Genomic DNA, 6,000 nt, shown 5'->3' with positions numbered 1-6,000 from the left:
GCCCGCGTGCTCAGGAGCTCCGCAGCTGGCGTGGCTTCCGAAGTGGGGCTCGGGCTGGAGGTCACAGCCTGGCTGCCAGCTGCCTGAACCCAGCTTGTAGGCGTGCTCTGTTTGGCCCACAAGTGTCTTTATTTTAATTTTGAGTCTGAATTAGTGGCTGAGATTCACAAATCAAGAGAGCCAGAACAACTCTGATTCCCTTGGGATAGCTCAGCAACTTGAGCCTAAGTCCTCAGGTAACCCCAGGTTACCTCCTTCTCTGCTGGCTCTGACAGTCATCTGTGATATCACCTCCTGTATTAAGCCATCAAGTGCCTTTCCTGTGCCAGAGAATTAGCGGGGCTGACTTTCCAAAGTCCAGTTTATTTATCTGTTCTTTTAAAGCAATGATTTAGTTGATTTTTTTTTCTTTTTCAAAGATTTATTTATTTAAAAGTCAGAGTTACAGAGAGAGAGAGAGAGAGAGAGAGAGAGAGGTCTTCTAGCTGCTGGTTCACTCCCTGGATGACTGCAATGGCCAGAGCTGAGCCAGGCTAAAGACAGGAGCCAGGAGCTTCTTCCAGGTATCCCAAGGGGGCGGCAGGGGCCCAAACATTTGGACCATCTTCTGCTGCTTTTCCCAGGCCATTAGCAGGGAGCTGGATTAGAAGCGGAGCAGCCAGGACTAGAACTGGCACCCATATGGGATGCCAGTGCCTCATATGGTGGTTTTAACTGCTACACCACAATGCTGGGCCTTAGCTCACGTTCTAACATCAAACATTACAGCATGCACATATATGAAAATTTTTGAAAATGAAGAAAAATACTAATGAGTTTTTCATTGGTCATATATATTTCCTTCTAGTCTTTTGTGCATTTCTACATAGTTGAGTTTATATCCTGGTTTTTTCATTTAACACTGTAATTTTTACTCTTCTCATATTGCCATACAATCTGCATTTTTTGTTCTAAACACTATTGCAAGGAACATCTGCGTGCGTTGAATCGTTCCCCGTTGTGAATGCTTTGCTCCAAATATATTTTCAGAAGCAGCACGAGTGGACTGTCTAAAGGCTTGAGCAGTAAAGAGTTAACCTGTAAGTTCCTAAACCGAAAGAACTCCGTAGAAATCTCTTCATCTCAGCAAATTGTTGGAGAGGCTATAGGAAAAAAAAAAAAAAAGTCGTTTCAGCATATGTGATAGGATTGTGGGTAATTAAAAAAAAAATTCAGCATGTGAAGCCCATTCCGGGAATAGCACTATCTTGAGACCCAAATCAAATAGTACTAAATGTGCTAAGCAGAGGTCTATGTTTAAAGAAGAAACTCATTTGCTCTTAATAACTGCAAAATGCTGCATAGCTCAGCGATGCAGTCAGAAGGCTGTGCAGAGCATCAAAGCCTGGTTCAGAAAGATACGGGAGGCTGATACAAGACAAACCGTCTCTCTCAATTAAAGCATCTCTGTGCCCGAACTGCAATAGTGAATTCTTAGAACAAAGGCTGCCTTTACAAGCTTTGACCGATGGCAGGAAAATATGATTAAATACGACCAGAGCATTTCAAGGTAATCTGGATCCTTTGTCCTGCCTCAAGAGTAGTGTAAACAGGGTGACACGTCCTAAAATGAAATGTCACACAGATAACCTCACTATTATCTTCTGCACAAGGTCAGATGAATTACAGTGTCTCCCAAGCAGTGGAAGGCAAAGATACCGTATATTTCGTTTTTATTTTGCCTCCCTCTCAACTCTCCCCCTCCCCCTTTGCCCACCTCCCACCCCGCTGTCAATAAACAAGATTGATGTGAAGGAAGGGCGGGACAGAATGAGAGCTCTTCCTGGAGAGGGACCCTCACGCTGAGGAGCCGCAGGGCCCAGAGGGACCTCTGGGAAATGGCCCACAAGTTTCATTTCGTCGCCAGGAAAAGTCGACAGAAGCTCTGGGGGCAGGATTACAGGGCACTTGAGAGGCTCCACCTCCTGGGGCAAGGCAGCCGCCTTTGGTGTGGAGAAATCGCAGCTCTCTAATCTACTAGAGCTCTTTGAAGGGTCCAACAAGTGTACGGATAAGGGAGGGAAACAGTAGACCCAATCTATTTACACTTTTAAGAAGCCTCTGAAAAGCTCCCCACCAAAGCCTGTTCAAGCAGCTGAGTCGCCATGGGAATGGGGAGAATGTGTGGTGACAAATAGGGGACTGGCTTAGCGATAAGAAATACAGAGTGAGGATAAACAGGCCTTTCTCTGGAAGGAAAAACGTTAGCAGTGGGGCTCCTGCTGGGGGGGTTGATGGTGCTGGGGGGGATCCAGGTAATTGGCCCTTAGTGGTCTGAGATGTGACCCTCAGCCCTTGTGCTCTCCGGGGCCTTGTGTGGCTGGCAATCAGCCTGAAGTCCCTATGGTCATATTTCATACCTGTCCATCTCCAGAGTCAATGAAAGCTCTCGGGAGGTGGGGCTGCGTCTGATATCTTGGTGTTCATTACGCTGCCCGGCATCCAGGCAGTAGTGTGGGGTGTGATCAGCGGAGAGCAGAGGCGTGCACAGCGGAATCTTCCAGTTTGCCATGACCTGGAGCTGTTCCACGAAGGGAGGAACCAACAAAGGGATGTGAGTGGAGGGAAGCTGCAGGGGCGGCCAAGCGGCCGAGGTGCTCAGTGTGGGCAAGGGTAGGCTGAGGGAAGCATGAAGTAAAAAATAATTCACATTTCACTTAGCTTTTCATTATGAGCTATAAAATGAGAGCATACATAAACGGGTATAACAGTCCAGAGATGAATGGCATCCGTGCTTTCGAGGGTGCCAGATTTGGAGCTCTTACTGACAGCCCAAGAAAGGGCCTGAGTCCGTATTATTCGGTGTTGCTCAACCCATTTTTTTGGGGTAAGATTTATTTTTATTTATTTGAAAGACAGCGTTACAGAGAGAGATAGAGACAGAGAGAGAAGTCTTCCATCCGCTGGTTCACTCCTCAAATGCCTGCAACGGTCAGAGCTGAGCCCATCCAAAGCCAGGATCCAGGAGCTTCCTCCAGGTCTCCCATATAGGTTCAGGGCCATCTTTCACTGCTTTCCCAGGCGCTTTAGCGGGAAGCTGAATTGGAAGTGGAGCAGCTAGGACTCTAATTGGCGCCCATATGTACCACAGTGCTGGCCCCTCAACCTATTTTTCACCATTACTTGCCCACACAACCAAGTGCTTTGTTACATACTTTTTTCCTAATTGCCACCACCTCCATGATTTTTTTTTTAAGATTTATTTGAAAGAGTTACAGAGAAAAAGGTCTTTTATCCACTGATTCATTCCCCAGATGGCCACTGCAATAGCAACAGCTGGCTGGGCTGAAGCCAGGAGCTTCTTCTGGGTCTCCCATGTGGGTGCAGGGAGGGGCCCAAGCACTTGGGCCATCCTTTTCCCAGGCCATTAGCAGGGAGCTGGATCAGAAGTGGAGCAGCCAAGAATAGAACTGGTACCCATATAGGATGGTGGCATTGCAGGTGGTGGCTTTACCTGCTATGCCACAATGCCAGCCCTACCATGAACAAATTTTTTTAAAAATATTTATTTGAAAGGCAGAGTTATAGAGAGAAAGAGGGAGAGACAGAGATATCTTCCATCACCAAAGCCAGAAGCCTAGAATTCCATCTGGGTCTCCCATGTGCGTGGCAGGGGCCCAAGCTGCCTTCCCAAGAGCATTTCCAGGGAGCTGGATTGGAATTGGTGCTCATATGGGATGCTAGCATCACAGGCGGTGGCCCAATCTGCTGTGCCACAACATTGGCCTGAAATTTGGAGAGCATGGGTATAGTGCATATCGACTTACAACCTGTGGCCCTCTGCAGAGCCACACTCCATTGCAAAATCTAAGGTGTTTCATCTCCTAAGAACCAGATTTTGTCTCCTTTGGGATGACAGAGGTCCTGTTGAGAATGCATACTGTGGAGGACTCCCTGAAGGTTTGGGTTCAAAGTCTTACTTCATCCAAACAGAACAACAAACAGAGGAATAGCTAAGAAGACGTGGATGGGCAGGCGTTTGGCCTGGCAGTTAAGATGCTAGTTGGCCTACCCATGTCTCCCACTGGAGTGCCTGGGCTTGATGCCCACTCCAGCTCCTGATTCCAGCTTCCTGCCAATGTGAATCCTGGGAGGCAGTGGTGATGCTGCAAGCAGTTGGGTCCTTGCTTCCCATGTGGAAGTCCTGCTCTTGAGTTTCTGGCTCCTGGCTTTGAATCCGTCTCAGCCTTGCCCTTGGTGAGCATTTGGGGAGTGGACCAGTGGAGGGGAGCTCTGTTTCAGTCTACCTCTCGGTCTCTCTTTCAAACAAACAAATAGAACTAAGAACAAAAAAAGAAATCTTGCCTCCCCCAAACTAAGCAAAGTCTCACCCCTGGAGGGAGTCGTGTGTTGCTGATCTGTTGTCCTCCTCTCTCCACCTTGATCTTGGGTGACAGTTGGGGACCTCACATCAAGTTCTGGGCTCCTCTGCCTTCCAGCTGGGTTTGGCCCATAGAGAATCCTCCAGGGGGTTGGAGGAGGGAAGAAGGAGAGTGAGACGGGTGTGTATGTTCTCCCATGAGGCCACCCAGTCTGGCTGTGTCCAGCTATCACTGCCGTTCTCACGGCACCTGCAGAGCGCCTCTGAGTTCTCTTCCTGGATTCCCACTTTCTTCCCTTGGGACCCAGCTTTCAGCACCATCCTTCAGGGTCCCCTGTGCCACGTCCTGGGGATGATCTTACGTCCACTGTTGCTTGCTGTTCCCTGTTGGAACTCTCAATGATAGAGCGGGGAGGTCTTGTCGCTGCAGCTCAGAGAGCTGTTTGGGAGCAGGAATGAAGCTGGGGGGGGGGGGGAGGGCGATGAGAGAGTGGAGAGGGCTGGGTGGGACAGGGCAGGAGGACAAGGGTCACAGTCCTGACAACAGGAGGCTGCAAGGGCCATGGATGGGATGGCTGGGTGAACAAACTTCCCCAAAACGCGGCTGTCAGGGAGCCTCGGGAGCTCAAGAGGGAAGTTTAAGGTCCTTGGTCCATGTCTTTCTCAGAGTTGGGACTGAGGCAGCACTTTCTCCCCTTGAAGGGGTAGCACTGGCTGGGATTCAGAGAGGTGAAGCAGGGAAAGCAGGAGACCCACAAGTGGTCCTTGGAGGTCCAGCTCTATGTGTGATGATGCCAGAGAGGAGCTGGTCTCCTGAAGTGATCCACTGGGCTTCCCATCTAAGACAGGGTTGGAGCTGGGGACTCCTTCCCAGGGAAGTGGCAGGTATGAGTGGATCCTTGATCCTGCACGTCCAGAGGAGGGCTTCTGGGCACAGTGGCTCCAGCTTGCTCCCTGGCTCTTTACTGTCTGGGCCACCACCCATCTCATGGTTGCCATGAGGATTAAATAAGAAAGTGCGTCTAAAGGTAGCCAGACCTGGCCTGCAGCCAGTAGCAGCCAAGTCCCTTTTCCTAGCAAATGAGTCATCTCATGTTGGGGGCCCTCTGAGTCTCCTTTGCTGGCTCTGTCCCCAGGAACAGGGAGTGACCAAATCCTACATGGTCTCAGCTCCAGAAGCTGCAGAGTGAAAGTAAGAAGTTGTTGTCATGGATGGGGTGGGTGGGCACATTACCCTGAGGCCTCCTAATCCCATTTTCTGCTTTTATGTTAATCCCCTTCCTCCTTCTGCCTGCCACACACTCAACTCCCAAGGCACTGACCCAGAGGGCTGGGCCTCTCACCCCTGATGGATGGCAGTGCTTCTGGTTGAGTAGGGTGGGGTGGGATGCTGAAGGTAGGGGTGAGGACCATCTGGCCCATGGCTTGCTCTTCCTTGACCAACCTGGATGTTCTTCCAGGCCAAGGAACCCTGAAGGTTCCACTCACTAATAACAATAGCCATGGCAGAGTCCGGCAGCATTTCCTAAACATGAACCATTTACTAACACTGACCTTTATGTCCATCATTTCATGCAATTCCCACAAAGTTCCTGCCAGGCAGATATTATCAATCTGAGACATGCAGCTGGCCAACAGAG

The 6,000-nt window shown here is 49.7% G+C and overlaps 1 long non-coding RNA gene across 1 annotated transcript; it reads right to left on the bottom strand.

Annotated features, from left to right (window-relative positions):
* Window positions 1-451: 451 nt before the first annotated feature.
* On the bottom strand, window positions 452-4,662 carry LOC133773052 (uncharacterized). Its single transcript, XR_009867854.1, has 3 exons — window positions 4,371-4,662; window positions 2,400-2,560; window positions 452-1,142 (listed from the first exon to the last, which is right to left on the bottom strand). It is a non-coding gene; the product is annotated as an uncharacterized LOC133773052 (long non-coding RNA).
* Window positions 4,663-6,000: the final 1,338 nt, after the last annotated feature.

This window comes from Lepus europaeus, chromosome 13 (assembly GCF_033115175.1).
Source record: "Lepus europaeus isolate LE1 chromosome 13, mLepTim1.pri, whole genome shotgun sequence".
Lineage (NCBI taxonomy): Eukaryota > Metazoa > Chordata > Mammalia > Lagomorpha > Leporidae > Lepus > Lepus europaeus.
This window is presented reverse-complemented; position numbering and strand designations above follow the sequence as displayed.